This window comes from Poeciliopsis prolifica, unplaced genomic scaffold (assembly GCF_027474105.1).
Source record: "Poeciliopsis prolifica strain line A6 unplaced genomic scaffold, Auburn_PproV2 SCAFFOLD116, whole genome shotgun sequence".
Lineage (NCBI taxonomy): Eukaryota > Metazoa > Chordata > Actinopteri > Cyprinodontiformes > Poeciliidae > Poeciliopsis > Poeciliopsis prolifica.
In genome coordinates, this window is record NW_026562491.1 from 531,072 (window position 1) to 545,238 (window position 14,167).

At 37.7% G+C, this 14,167-nt stretch overlaps 1 pseudogene; it reads left to right on the forward strand.

The window, feature by feature from the left end:
• LOC129354696 (uncharacterized) overlaps positions 1–14,167 on the forward strand; it is a 30,424-nt pseudogene that overhangs the window by 10,400 nt on the left and 5,857 nt on the right.

Consider the following 14,167-nt stretch of genomic DNA (forward strand, 5'->3'; position numbering starts at 1 on the left):
CAGGTAAGATATTTTTTCTCTTTTCACTCGGTAGAATCAGCTGGAGGAAGATCCTTTTCAGCAGAACCAGCAGACAGAACCAGTCAAACTTCATGTCTTTGTGTGATATTAGAGATTAAACTGCGGTCGAGTCGGCACCCTGAAATAATCATTGTGTTTCTACACTGTGCTGTAAAGGAGTAGTAGTGCAATAATAATAATAATTAGCTAATAAATAGTAAAATAAAGGAGAGACATATAACAGTTACATAATGAGATCAAATAGATGAAGTCATTTGACTTCTAAGTTGAAGAAAAGTTTTATTTCAGTCATACACAAATTTTTTCATAAATGCCCATTTTTATCATTACTATTTTTATATTTGACTTTTTTAATGGATCTGAATTTACAATTACAATAAAAAATACATTGCTCACAAATATAAATTTTCAGTTAAACATACTTTGTAATAATTAAATTTATTCCAACGTAAATCCAAACTTGTAAATAGATAAAAGTTTTTGTCAATAAATGTATTATTTCAAGTCTCTATTACAGTATTAAAATGAATATTTCCTCTATTATGAAGCTATTTCAAATAAGTAACTTGATCTCTTGAAGATATTTGTTTGACAAGTAGATAAATAAGTTTATTTTTTGATCAAAGGAATCAAAAAATAAAGATGAAATGTTTTAGATCTGGTGTAGAAAATTATTCACTAAATCTATTGAATTATGTTTTAAAAGATGCATTAATTTCACAGAAAGAAAAGCAACAGAAACAAGAGAACATGTTTTTCAGGAAGAGGAAGTTGCAGCGAATCCTGTTCACCTGAATGACTTTATTGTTTTGGGATAAAGAAACTAGAAGCAGAAGTTCAGGTTGGGAGAAGTGATCTTTCAAAACTGTACCTTTAAAACTGGATCCTCTTCAAATGTTGTTTTTAAACCCTCAATTTAGTTTTAGTTTGTTTTTATTGTTATTAAAAATGATTGAGATGTTTGTTCAACTCTTCCCACCAGCAAATCTCCAAAGTGACTCACACAGAAACATCACACAGTGTTATCATCAGGATAACACTGATGACCTTCTGCTGCTTTATCATAACTGTGTTAAGCTGCAGCTTGTTGACAGGATCTGTGTTTCCTCCTCAAATGAAGGTCAAAGGTCTGTGAGTTGATCCAAGGAGAGCAACATGGACCAATATGAAGACAAAGAGGACACAGTCCCTCCCTCTGAGACCACTCACAGTGGGGAACATGATGACCAGAGTAAAGTTCAGAGGTCAAATCACCATCTCTGACTGCCCAGGACTTTCATCATGTCAGAGTTCAGCACTTTAATCACTAAGCATCTTCATTCACAGGAAACCACCAGAACCAGAACCAGAACCAGAACCAGAACCTGGACCCAGCTGTGTGTCTTTACAAAGCAACAGTTCAAAATATGAAATTATAGATTTTAAATCAGACAAACCTCCAACAGCAAAGAGGTGAGTTTAATATAAATATCTTAATTTTGTAAAATGTACTTAATTATTTTCCCATCAACTCAAATTGTATTACCTTATATAATGAAATAAATACAAATTTAAAGTAGGTTATGTTTAAATTGACTTTGTTATATATGAGTGGATCAAGGTAAGTTATTTAGCTCCTCAACTCCCATGAAGATCAGACCTTCAGGAGTTTCCTGATTTATTTCAGGAAATGCTAATTACTTTTGAAAATAATCAGTAAATTAACTGGATTTGTTTCTTGGTGAAGTAATTAGTTTCTAATTGTTATTTCCAAGTAACCAACACTGCTCTGCAGGACTGTTCCTTATCTCAGTTTCAGTACTCAGATCACCAAAGTGTCTTTATTTGCAGGGAACAATCCAAACCTGAACCTGAACACAAGTCTCTGAAGAGGGATGATTCAAAGGAATCTGCTTTTAATTTTAATTCCTCTGATGAAACAGCAGCAGAGAGGTAAGCAGTAGCTAACTGTAGTTGCAATTCAACATATGTTGAACATCAGACATTCTGAAGTCTAAGAAGAAATGCAATATGTTTGAGTTTCAGCTGGTGACAAACTTTAAATGCACCAAATGGATGTTAAGAGATTTGCTTTTTCTGATTTGGAGAACTCAAAGCAAGAAACTAATGAATTAATATCACTCTTGTTGCTGGAAATAAGTTGTTTCTCCCAGCAGTTTTCTATTAAGAAAAACTTTTTGACTCAGATTTGTCAGCCAGGTCGACATTATAAATTACAAACGGGTCTCAGTTCTCTTATCTGATTGAAGAAATAAACTATAGTAATACAAATTTAATGCACTGGATGCCCAAACTGCATTTGTTATGCAAAGTGTAAATATAGAAAAAGAATATAAAACCTGATTATTCAGTTCATGTGAAGGAAAGAATTTCATCTCCTGGACGGATGGTTAAATATAAAATCTGGTTCTGATGGAAAAGTTGTAGTAAAACTGGAGGAAGAGATGTTTTCCTCCCTTCTGGGATCACTGGTGTTCCCTCAGTCCAACTGGAAAGAGGAAGCTGCTGCTGTATTTCATGCTGAGAGTTTTGTGGTCATTTTTGATGGTTATTTGTGGTTCCTTCACAGAGTGGACCGGCAGAGCTCAGAGCTGGAGTTTTTCTTTACGGTTTGTACATCAGTTCTGTTCACTGATCTCCAGGCTGGTCTTGGTAGATCAGAGGATCTTCAGTCTGTCATTTGTCCAACATGGACCTGGTGTTGGTTTCCTGTTTGAAGAGTCTTTTATTTTTTATTCTGTTCCAGCTGCTGGAGGAAAACATTGTCACTTTTGTGAAGAACGAGCTGAAGAAAATCCAGGAGGCTGTGAGTCCAGATGACCTAGAAATCTTCAAGAGTCAGAAGGAGGATGAGGAGATGTTGGAGGATGAGGATGAAGAGCAAAGGAGAAACAGTAAAGATGCTTTAGTGAAGATCATCCTGAACTTCTTGAGGAGGATGAAGCAGGAGAAGCTGGCTGACCGTCTGCAGAGCAGTAAGACGATTTCTCCTACACATAAATCTGCGTCATGTCTAATTTATCCAGCATGTTGAAAGAAGGATGTGCTGCTCAACTTTTTGTTGTCCTAATTAATGTTTGAAATTAAAAGAATAGGGAAACACAGTGGTGCTGTTTGCAGTGGATTCAAATCCTGGACCTGGGTCTCTCTGCATGTGCATGTGTGGGTTCTCTCTGGGTACTCCACAGTCCAAAAACCTAGCTGTTTTTTTAAATTAATTCTCTTTAAGTCTGAGTGTGTGTGTGCATGGTGGTTTTTCCTGTCTGTCTCTGTACTGCCCTGGGAAGGACTGGCAACCTGTCCAGGGTGACCCCGCCTCTCACCCAATGACTGCACCAGAACTCCTCCTCACCCCAATGGGATAATGTAGAATAGTGGATGGATGGAAAACAAGATCATAATGAAGAGCCTGCATCCTGTGGAAGATGTTGATTGACCATATTCCCTCATCTGGTTATGGTGGCCCAGGGAATAGAAGTTTGTCCTGTAACCTGTGAATTACTTCTGGTCACTACCACTACTGGTCAGAGGGTTTGGTGGTACAGTGTCAGACTGTCACTAGTGCAGCAGTGGCTATGAAATAGCTCACCACCACTACTGTGTGAATGTGTGCATGAATGGGTGAATGACTGAATGTAAAGTGAAGGGCATTGAGTCCTCTGGACTCGATAAAATACTATATGAATACAAACATTTTATTATTTATCATACAACTTTTAGATACATTTAATGCATTGTCTTAGTTCACTGGATTTTCTCAGAAAATGAACACAAATCCATTCTATACAAATAAAGGAAATGCCAAATGTATGGCTGAATGGACTTCATTCTCCTCATCTAACTATTGGTAGTGATTCATTGAAAAACATCTGACTTTCAGCATTTGACTGAAGTCATCTATTAAAATGTCCAACTTGATTAGGAACATCATTAGTTGCAGTGATTGTATTGTCAAATATTTAATATTCATTAAAATAAGTCAGTTTTTTCTGTTATATCAGACAGCATGTCATCAATAAATCATATTTTTGTGTTATTTCAGAGCTTATTCTCACAGCTCCTCAACATAAGCTTAAGTCTTATCTGAAGACAAAGTTCCAGTGTGTGTTTGAGGAATCGCTAAAGCAGGAAGTCCAACCCTGCTGAACCAGATCTACACTGAGCTCTACATCACAGAGGGAGGAACTGGAGAGGTCAACCAGGAACACGAGGTCAGACAGATTGAAACAGCAAACAGGAAACAACACAGACCAGAAACAACAATAAAACAAGAAGACATCTTTAAAGTCCCACCTGGAAGAGATCAACCAATCAGAACAGTGATGACAAAGGGAGCGGCTGGCATTGGGAAAACAGTCCTAATACAGAAGTTCACTCTGGACTGGGCTGAAGGCAAAACCAACCAGAACATCCAGTTCATATTTCCATTCACCTTCAGAGAACTGAATCTGCTGAGAGAGAAAAAGTTCAGTTTGGTGGAACTGATTCACCATTTATTTCCTGAAACCAAAGGAATCAGCAGCTTTGAATCGTTCCAGGTTCTGTTCATCATTGATGGTCTGGATGAAAGTCGATTTAATCTGGATTTCAAGAACAATCTGATCCTGACTGATGTTACAGAGTCCAGCTCAGTGGATGTTCTGCTGACAAACCTCATCAGGAAGGAACTGCTTCCCTCTGCTCTCCTCTGGATAACCACACGACCTGCAGCAGCCAATCAGATCCCTGCTCAGTGTGTTGACATGGTAACAGAGGTCAGAGGGTTCACTGACCCCCAGAAGGAGGAATACTTCAGGAAGAGATTCAGAGATGAAAAGCAGGCAAACAAGATCATCTCCCATATAAAGACGTCCAGAAGTCTCCACATCATGTGCCGCATCCCCGTCTTCTGCTGGATCACTGCTACAGTCCTGGAGGTTGTGATGAAAATAAAAAAAAAGCAGTACTCCCAAAGACTCTGACTGAGATGTACATCCACTTCCTGGTGGTTCAGGCCAAAGTGAAGAAGATCAAATATGATGGAGGATCTGAAACTGATCCTCACTGGAGTCCAGAGAGCAGGAAGATGATTGAGTCTCTGGGAAAACTGGCTTTTGATCAGCTGCAGAAAGGAAACCTGATCTTCTATGAACCAGACCTGAGAGAGTGTGGCATCAATATCAGAGCAGCCTCAGTGTATTCAGGAGTTTTCACACAGATCTTTAAAGAGGAGAGAGGTCTGTACCAGGACAAGGTGTTCTGCTTCATCCATCTGAGTGTTCAGGAGTTTCTGGCTGCTCTTCATGTTCATCTGACCTTCATCAACTCTGGAGTCAATCTGCTTGAAGAATGTGAGACAGAAGAAAAGAAATCAAAACTGGCTAATTTACATCAGAGTGCTGTGGACAAGGCATTACAGAGTCCAAATGGACATCTGGACTTGTTTCTGCGGTTCCTCCTGGTCTTTCACTGCAGACCAATAAGAAACTTCTACATGGTCTCCAGACAGAAACAGAAAGATTCTTACAGGACAACAATGAGGAGACAGTTCAGTACATAAAGAAGAAAATCAGTGACGATCGGCCTGTAGAGAAAAGCGTCAACCTTTTCCACTGTCTGAATGAGTTGGATGATCGTTCTCTGGTCCAAGAGATCCAACAGTATCTGAGTTCAGGACGTCTGTCCTCTGGTAAACTGTCTCCAGCTCAGTGGTCGGCTCTGGTCTTCATCTTACTGTCATCAGAGAAAGATCTGGATGAGTTTGATCTGAAGAAATACTCAGCATCAGAAGAGGTTCTTCAGAGGCTTCTTCCCCTTGTCAAAGTCTCCACAAAAGCTATGTGAGTTTTATTTCAAATACACCATCTTATCAGGAAGAAAGAAAAACAACTAAAGCAATTTGTGTCTGTCTTTTCAGACTGAGTGGTTGTGAGCTCTCAGAGCGAAGCTGCGAAATGTTGGCACCAGTTATAGGTGATCGTTGGTCAAGTCTACGAGAGTTAGATCTCAGTAACAATAGACTGATGGATTCAGGAGTGAACCTGATGTGGTCTGGACTGGAGAGTCAGGACCTGCAACTGGAAGCTCTCAGGTTAGTGTATCAGGTCTCTGTGTGCATAAACCGTAAAATATTTATTTTCAAGATTATCAAAGACTACAGCAAAGGTTTAACCTCAGTGATTAATCCTCATCCTTCATTGAGATTCATAAATCTTTCCAATTGTGAAGTTGCATCAGACCATTGAGCCGATCATTTGGGCTCTGCAAGACCACGCTACCAATTCCTATGGAAAATTGTTAGGGTGTGAGGATTTAGGTTTCTGTGTTGCTTTTTGTTAATGCTGCTTTTGGGAATCCTACCAAGCACAGAATCCATGACAAACAGAATCGCTCAGATCATGGAGAAACTCTCCCTCCACCCTGCTATAGTAACAAGTCAGATAGTCAAGAAAGCCTCAAAAATTATTTTTATTCTTGCTAGAAACTGGTTGTAACATGTCTTATTGCTGCATCACAGTCTAAAGTTGTGTTTCCTGTCTGATACTTTGTTGAGTGACTTGAGAAATTACTTAACTGGAAGTCATGTATATTTCACACTAAGTAACATTTAATGTTATTGTTTTTGACTTTAAAAATGTCCTTTCTGCTTATTTTGATGTTTTTTCTATTGTTTCTGCAGACTCAGCTTCTGTGACCTGACTGGTAAAAGCTGTGAGAGTTTGGCTTCAGTCCTCAGCTCCCAGTCCTCCAGCCTCAGAGAGCTTGACCTCAGTAACAATGACCTGCAGGACTCAGGAGCAAAACTTCTGTCTGCTGGACTGAAGAGTCCAAACTGTAAACTGGAGATACTAAGGTTAGGATGCACCGTCAATGCTTACAGGGACAACTGTGATTTTTAATCAGAATTATTTCATTTACTTTTTTATGTGGGTTGACTTCAGTACATGTTGTTAAATTCCAGATGATTCAAACATATTTACATAGTGATATGGTGGGAAGGAGATATTGTTGCTAACAAACTTGGCTTTTTTGCTAAAAAAAAAAAAAAGCCTACAAGTTTTTTATTGAAAAAAACTTTAAAAAGTTGTGTTGAAGTCCAACACAACTCAGTTTATCTGCTAACAGTTAAATGTTATTGTGCCTTTTGGATGCCCAGCGTGTTGTTCTGTGTCTGCAGGTTGTCAGGCTGTCTGATTGAAGAGGACGGCTGTCTGTCTCTAGTATCAGCTCTGAACTCCAACCCCTCCTGTGTGGTAGAGCTGGACCTCAGCTACAACAATCCAGGAGAGAAAGCAGTGAAGTTACTGACAGAAAGACTGGAGGATCCACACTGTGAACTGGATATTCTCAGGTAAGGAGAGCACCAGACTGGCTTAATGTCTAAACTAAAACTTTTTGTGGATTTAGTTGAGATATGACTACAAAATAATTATTAGTAGTTTTAATGTCCTTTGATTAATATGTAGTTTCAGACAAATGTAGTTTTACTTGCCAGACTGGAAGCTGAGGCATTAGGTTACTCCATTAAGGTTGAAGGAATGTGGAAGTTATTGCAGTTTATTCTTCACAGACCAACAATAAAAGTGTCTCTGTAGACCTTTAGTCACCATGTAAATCAATTCTTTTTTAAATTTATGAAGAAATATTGATGTTTTGTATGCACTAGCCTTGTTACACCCAGTGTAATGTACCATAATATACAGCTCTGGTTCTTAGAAGAACTAGAGTTAAAGATAACTAGAGATATCTTTGCATTTGGATATCTTTTTAACCAAATGGAAAACATAATCTTTCTGGACATTTTTCAATGTTATTTGTCTCAACTGGTAAGAAGCCTGTTCCCTTCTAATATTTTTATCACATCAAGACACAAAAATAAATCAACCAACCATGTGCTGGGAGACGACTGATGACATTATGCACTTTTATTTCTATCTTAAAGCACCTTTAAGTTAGGAAATATATTCTAAAGTTGTAAATTGAGGCTTTAACCTAAATTTGACTAAACAACACAGTGACAGATGTTCAGCATTACAAAATTGTCTGTTTGGAAATATTTTCAGAAGTGAATCAATCAAATCTCTCCATACAGCATTAAAGTACCGACACAGCTTCACATTAAACAGACCATCGTTGGTTTTTAGATTTATGATGAAGCCTTTGGAAAATTTGCTCTTTTAGCAAAAGGCGTAGACAAGATGTTGACTGATTCATCTTTGGTTGTCCAACACTTACAAGTTGACAGTTAGAACTAAAACTAATAACCAGATACCTGCTTGGAAAAGATGTTTTTTGATTTTTAAAACTTTCCTTTGGTGGCTCTAAACTTATGACATCACACTTCTGAGTATGTTTCTGACAAATGTAATCCCCTTTTCTTTGATTCACAACATTGAGACATACAGGATTTAATCTGTTCCCGTCTCCAGATCAAAGGTTCAAAGATCCAACATGAGCGATTTGAAATTTAAACTCAAGAAACAATCTGTGGGGTTATTACGTCTTAGATTTTCATGCAACTTCTTTCCATAATCTAAATCTTTTTCATAAATGCTTTTGACTCTGAACAGGAGTCATTTATCAGGTTGTGATATATTTGCAATCATTGATGATCTGATCCCCTATTCTTCTTTCAGGCTAGAGCCTGAAGGAGTTCAGTGGTTGACTGCAGGTCTGAAGAAATGTGAGTGTTTTTTTTCATTTGATTCATGACAACAGAGCAGTTCACATTCAACCATCTTCAAACTGTCACATCAGTCATTCAGGGGTCTTCATTGATCAGTCAACAAATAATCAATATGTTTGTTTCTCCATCAGATTCCTGTCAACTCGCCATCGACACAAACACAGTGAGCAGAAAACTCAAACTGTCTGAAGACAACAGGAAGGTGAAACATGTGGAGGAACGTCAGCCATATCGTGATCATGAAGATAGATTTGATGGTCCTCACCTGCTGTGTGAAACTGGTCTGACTGGTCGCTGTTACTGGGAGGTGGAGTGGGAAAGAAATGTTCGAATAGCCATGAGTTACAGAGGAATCAGAAGGAGTGGAGGTGGTGATGATTGTATGTTTGGATTTAACAATCAGTCCTGGAGTTTGAGCTGCTCTGATTGTGATGGTTACTCTGCTTGGCATAATAAGACAGGAACTCCTTCCGTTTTCCCTCATCACCCCTGTACTCTTCTTCTTCCTCCTCATCCTCTTTTCCCTCCTCTTCATCCTCTAACAAAGTAGCAGTTTATCTCGACCATCCTGCTGGCACTCTGTCCTTCTACAAAGTGTCCTCTGACTCCCTGATCCACATCCACACCTTCAATCACACATTCACTGAACATCTCTATCCTGGATTCACATGCTGGACTGATTCCTCAGTAAGTCTGTGAAGCATTTCATTCTGCTTTCTGCTCTGAATGCCTGAAAAACTCTAGAAACTGTTACAGACTTTTATATTTTATAACAATGATCCTTTATATAACATCACTGTTTTCATGTAAAAGCAACATGAAGAAACTCAAAGTAAATTTTATTGTCATTTCATTTTCTTTTACTCCATTTCCCAAAGAGCCAGTAGGAAAACATGACGAATGCTTTCAGACACCTGGACGCTCATTAACTGATGCTCTTCTTTATAAACAATGCTATAAGTATATATTTTATATAGTAATATTCCAGGTGTTGGCTCATCTAAAATCACCATTATATCCATTATATATATATGAAGGAGTCTCACTACTGAGATGATATTCAGTTCAAACCAAAACATTCATATGTTGGAATGGCCCTGTCAAAGTACAGACCTTAATTCAATTGAGAATCTGTGGCAACATCTAAAAACTGCAGTTCACAAATGCTCTCCATCTAATCTGACTTAGCTTGATTTGTTTGGACAGGAAGACTGGGGGAAAAACTTCAGTCATTAGCTGGTCAAAGCTGGTAGAGACAAACCATAAAGACGAGCAGCAGGAATTACAGCAAAACGTGGTTCCACAAAGTGTTGAAACGTGTGTTTGTGGCTGTAATGTGACAAAATAAGGAAAAATTCAAGGTTATGATACTTTTGCAAGCCACTGTATTTACTTTGAGCTTCATTTCCATTTATTCCATCAAATAATATTTCAGGTGTTGTTTGCTGTGTGATATTTTTGTCTTTGATTTCTCAGTAATGTGTTTTTCCAGAAGCTTTTTTTTTTATCAGAAATGACTCCAACAGAGTCCATGGTGGGACCACACCCTCTCCTACAGTTTGCTTCCCTCCAAATATTCAGTGCAGAAAAACTTGGACATTAAGATTTTTCAATCACTACAAGAAAATACTAAAGCAGTGAGAAAATAGCTAAAACCAGGGCTGATTCCAGTTTCTCTATATTTGCTGTAACATTTAGTGCTGATAAGTTCTCCACATTATATTTATTGAAGTTTATCATCTGCAGTGCTGATTCTGACCTGAACATGAAGTCGTCTGTTCACTTTCAGACTTGGATGTAAAGCCTCTTGTTGTTTTAAGTTTTTCTTTAGTTGTGATGATTTCAGAATGAAAATGTGACTGAGCTTTAATTCTCTAAGACCTTTTTACTATTTATTTATGCATTATTTTACATCAGTATATACAATGAATCTGGGTTTTGAATATATTATTCCTATCACTTTGTTTTTCTTGCTTATGAAAAAATATGCAGTAATTGATCTTTTTATCTGTAAAATTAGAATGAAAATCTAAAACTAAACTCTTTATGCTTTACATAAATTCACATGAATGAGATGAATTTAAGAAAATTATTGCATCAAAATTCTGTAAAAAAATTAAACTTATATGTAATCTGTTTCATACAGTACAGTTCTGATCTGTGTTTCTTCTAATAAAATTCATCTTTTATTTCTGCAGCAGAGTTTATTATGATCCAGTTTATTATTTCTGCAGCAGTGTTTTCACTTCTTCCTCCTTTTTCCTCTCATCACATCACATCTGCTCTAATCCCAAAACTAAACTGGATGCTTCATTCTGACAGTAAAGGGTTTGATAATTAACTGGACTCTTTGTTTTTGTCTCCGTCTGGTGGTTTAAATGTGAACTGCATTTATTTCCTGAATCCTCTTCCCAGAAATCATGTGACTGGAAGGAAAGGAGGGGTCTGTTGAAACTTCCTGCTGGATCTGGTTTGAAATGTTGATGAATTTCTGCAGGTTTATCCTGGATTTGAGTTTTAAAATGAAATGTTTTCATGTGACTGTGATGCAAAGAGCTCCTCCTCCCTCTGGTTGTTGGTATTGCTACACTTCAGTCTCTTTAAGCACAATTCATCCTGATGACTCATGATAAACACATTGAGCGTCAGATACTTTATTCTGAAAATCTACTTATCAACTAACTTCCTGCTGCAGTCTGAATTTCTTGAGTTCAGCATCTGTTAACATTTTCTGCTGTTGGTTTGAACTGTAAAATTAACCTGGTTACATAAGTTAATACTTTGCCACTGAATAAAAATGTTTTTAGTAAAAACTTGCAGAATTTCTTCAGATGTCTGAAAACTGAGAACTAAAAATAGTTTTCATGCAAAATGAATTATTTCTCATGTAAATATGTGAATCTGGTATCAAACATTAACTAGACATGAATTAATGATTAAATGTTTTCCTATCAAGTAATAAAGCGTATCAGCAGAAGCCACGCCCACTCCTCTTCTCCTGCTTTACTTTCACTTTACCCAGAAAATGACGCAGATGAAAATCCTCCATTAGAAGGTAATGTAGCATTTTCTATTTCCTGCTTAATAAAAGCAGCTCGCAGATCAGATCATTGATCCCAGTAACAGACTGGAATCGGTTCTGCAGTCTCTCTTTCTGCAGAGTAAATTCGGACTGGGTTCGGGTTCGGACTGGGTTTTGGCTGGGTTCGGCCCAACATCCGCTGCAGATCAGCTGTGAGTCCGGTCCGCTTGGTTCCGAGTCAACATTTATTTGGACTCGTCTCAGTGAAGAAAGACCCGCAAATAAACCTGAACTGAAGCCAAGAGACTGGATCAGAACAGAACCGGGTCGATGTGACGCTTTGACGGACCGTTGATGACGTCATAATTTATAAAAACGTTATAATAACTAATATTGTGAAAAATATTTTTACCTGGTTCTGTTTACATTTTGCAGCTTAAGGTTAAAGTTGAGTTCTGGTAGAATCCAAACAGAACCGGTTCTGGTTCTGCTAGAGCCGCTGACTGAACTCTGACCTGCAGGAGGAACTCTGAGGAATGAATATTCAGTTTTATTTCAGTCACAGTTCATCTGAACCCAGTTCTTCCTGCTGATCATCAATATTTGATAAGTTATTGATAGATGAGATCAATAACTGCTGGTTCTCCATGTGGGTTTGTTCTGCAGGGGAAACAGTGAAGCAGAACATGGATCTGAAGCAGCAAAGGTCAGTAATAAATGATCAATACTGAGGAAGAATCATTTCTGTTGCAGCTGATAGAAAAACAGAATTTCATGCAACTTTGCAAACATTTCTGTGTTTTTATTTATTGATGATTAGATGAAACAATCAACTGATGGGTCATTATTTATATCACTTTGTGGAAGTGACATTTCATTTACATCATTATTTGTTTAGAGATTTTATTCATAACGGAATTGAACTTTTATATTAACAACCAATGTTTCTACAGGAATGAACCAGAACCAGAACCTGGACCAGAACCAGAACCGAGCCATGTGTCCTTCCAGAGTAACAAGTCAACTGGACGATTGATTGATTTTAAATCAGATGAACGTCCAGCAGCAAAGAGGTGAACTGGATCCAATTCAACAGTTTAAGAAGCTTTATTTTACCGTCAGCTCAGCTCTTCATCAGGCCTTTCTATGAAGAAACTGGTTATTGATCAGTGTCAATAACACTGATATAATTTGATCCAGTATTGTTGTGGATTTACATGCGTTTGCAGCTTTTCTCCATTTTCAGGATCATATTGCTGATTTATTCACAGGAGGAAACATGGACCAGAACCAGAACCGAGCCATGTGTCCTTACAGAGTAACAAGTCAACTGGACGATTAATTGATTTTAGATCAGATCAATATTCTACAAAGAGGTGAGTGTGATTCATGTTAAATACTGAGATTAAAGTGATCATTTATGATTGATTGTCTCGGTGCAAACAGGAAACATTCAAACTGTCAACTATTCTCTGAATATCTCACTTTTAATAGCAGGAAATTCATCTTTGGTATTTTGTGTTTTTATATATATATATGTATATTTAACGAGACAAGCCATTGTAAATAAATAAAGCTATTGATATCACTCTAATGATTAGAGTTCAGTGTTGGAATCGTCTTGTCAGGATTTGAGCAGGAGAAAATGAAGGAGTTAATCAAAGATCTCAGAGGTGAACAGGTGAACTCAAAGGTCAGGAGCTCCACACAGGTTAGACTGGCAACGACCAGGAAACAAAACGCAGCTGGGATTAAATACACAGGGAAGGTAATCTGGGGAACGAGGGGCAGCTGGGGACAATCAAGAGGCAATTAGGGCAACACAGAGACTCAACTGAACACAGAAACCGAAATAATAGACAGAAAAACCAAATCGTTACATCTTAGTCACAATAACTGTAATGTGTTTGGATTGTAGGGATTAATGATTATCAGGCTGCATGATTTTATTGTTTATGATTCTTTTCTATGTGGTTTCTGGAGCTGAAAGCAGCCGTTGTAGTCGACTCATTCTGAAACCGTCCAGAGGAGCAATGTGCAGGAACTGATAACGGTTGTTTCTCAACACCCTTAGAAATGCTGCCAACTTTCACATCCAACAGCTTTATCTGACTTTATCTAACTGTACGTCACAAAACACATTTTGTTCTTCAAAACCAGCACCAGCAGAACACAGAAACACAAACTAGTGGAAATAATGTGGTAAAAAATCAATTCAGGGAAAACAATTGAATTGGTAACAGCTGTACATTTGATCTAACATCAGATTTCATCAGGGGTCTGCTCCTGATTATTATTATATTTTATTATGTACATGTTTCCCTAACATTATTATATTTATATATGCTGATGATGCACAGCTGTATTTTCTTTGTTACCAGATAAAATTGGCTTCAGTTTATTACAGAAGGTATTATTGGACCTGAAAGCAAACATTCTGGATCAGGAATGATCCAAAT